Below are 1,685 nucleotides of genomic sequence, written 5' to 3'. Positions count from 1 at the left end.
ACGTTCGAAGCTGGGTCATGGATGCCTGTCCCTGTAAGTCTGTGCCACTTTGGGTTTACGACTAGTCATGTCAGCCCGGACTCCTTATCATACGGATGCTAGCGACACTATCATATACGTGAGCCAAAAGGCGCAAACGGTCCCGGGCAAAGGTAAGGCGACACCCGTGGGGATACCGTACGTGAGGCCGCAAAGTGATATGAGGTGTTACCGGCTAGATCGATGTGACATTGAGTCGGGGTCCTGACACCGCAGCTCGGGCCCTTGTAAGCAAGGCCTTCTGTACAGGTTTTTACTGGCCGACGGCCCGAGCAGACGCACAGGACCTCATTCAACGTTGCGTCGATTGCCAACTTTTTGCAAACCAAAGCCATATGCCACCTACCGCTCTCCAAACAATCCCCATTACTTGGCCCTTTGCGGTCTGGGGGCTTGACATGGTCGGACTCCTTAAAGGGGGAAGCCATAAGAAAAAATACCTATTGGTCATGGTGGATAAATTCACCAAATGGATAGAAGCCAAACCAGTTAAAACGGTCGAGTTCGGACCAGTGATAGACTTCATATCCGGGGTCGTACACCATTACGGAGTCCCCCACAGCATCATCACTGATAACGGCTCGAACTTTACAGCCGACGATGTAAAAACTTGGTGCAGCGACATGGGCATTAAGCTCGATTATGCCTCTGTCTATCACCCGCAAACTAACGGTCAAGTCGAGCGAGTAAATGGTCTTATCATGAGAGGCATTAAACCCAGATTAGTGCAATCCTTGAAGGAATCAGATACGCACTGGGTGTAGGAGCTTGACTCCGTACTATGGGGGTTGCGGACCATGCCGAATCGCACTACCGGATAAACACCTTTCTTTATGGTGTACGGCGCAGAGGCGGTACTGCCCTGCGACATCATTCATGACTCACCTCGAGTGCGCATGTATGAAGAGAAAGAAGCCGAGCTTGATCGGCAGGACAGTCTGGACGCCCTGGAGGAGGAGCATGACGTGGCAAAAGCCCGCTCCGCATTCTATCAGCAACAGGCTCGGCGGTATCAAAGCAGAGAAGTACGGGCCAAAACTTATAACGTTGGCGAACTCGTTCTACGCTGACCGGAGAAGAAAAAGGACAAGCTCAAGCCCAGATGGGAAGGTCCCTTCATTATTGACAAAGTTCTGACTGGTGGAGCGTACCGTCTGCGGGATGCATCGGACAATCGACTCGAGCCAAATCCGTGGAACGCAGCCATACTCCGAAGGTTCTACGCCTAGTGCCAGACTATGTGTTCGTCTCCTTACCTCCGTCAATTTTTTTATATCCGATATATGTCTTTTCTTTCTTTCTTTCTTTCTTCCCTTTTTATTCACAGCCTTAAAAGGCTAAAATGTGTCTTGACTACACAATCTTGATGCGCTAGGCATGCTCATTATACCTGGGGGCTTCTTATACGGAAGCTTAATATATATAACTATGTTCCAGGCTCTATGCCCCCGCACATGTGTTACTTTTCCACATGTACCTTTTCTTCGCCATTATATGCATCGGTATGACGTAAGTTTTGGCCAAGCTGGGTTGCCTGGCTCTTGTGTTTATGCCCTACGTTCCCATTAATTCGTCTAGGGCATAAGGGGAGCACCTCTGCGATTGTTACTGCCGGGTCAGCCGGATGTGTACCTCAAACTGGGTGA

Source organism: Triticum dicoccoides, chromosome 3A, assembly GCF_002162155.2.
Source record: "Triticum dicoccoides isolate Atlit2015 ecotype Zavitan chromosome 3A, WEW_v2.0, whole genome shotgun sequence".
Lineage (NCBI taxonomy): Eukaryota > Viridiplantae > Streptophyta > Magnoliopsida > Poales > Poaceae > Triticum > Triticum dicoccoides.
Note: the sequence above shows the minus strand (reverse complement) of the source record.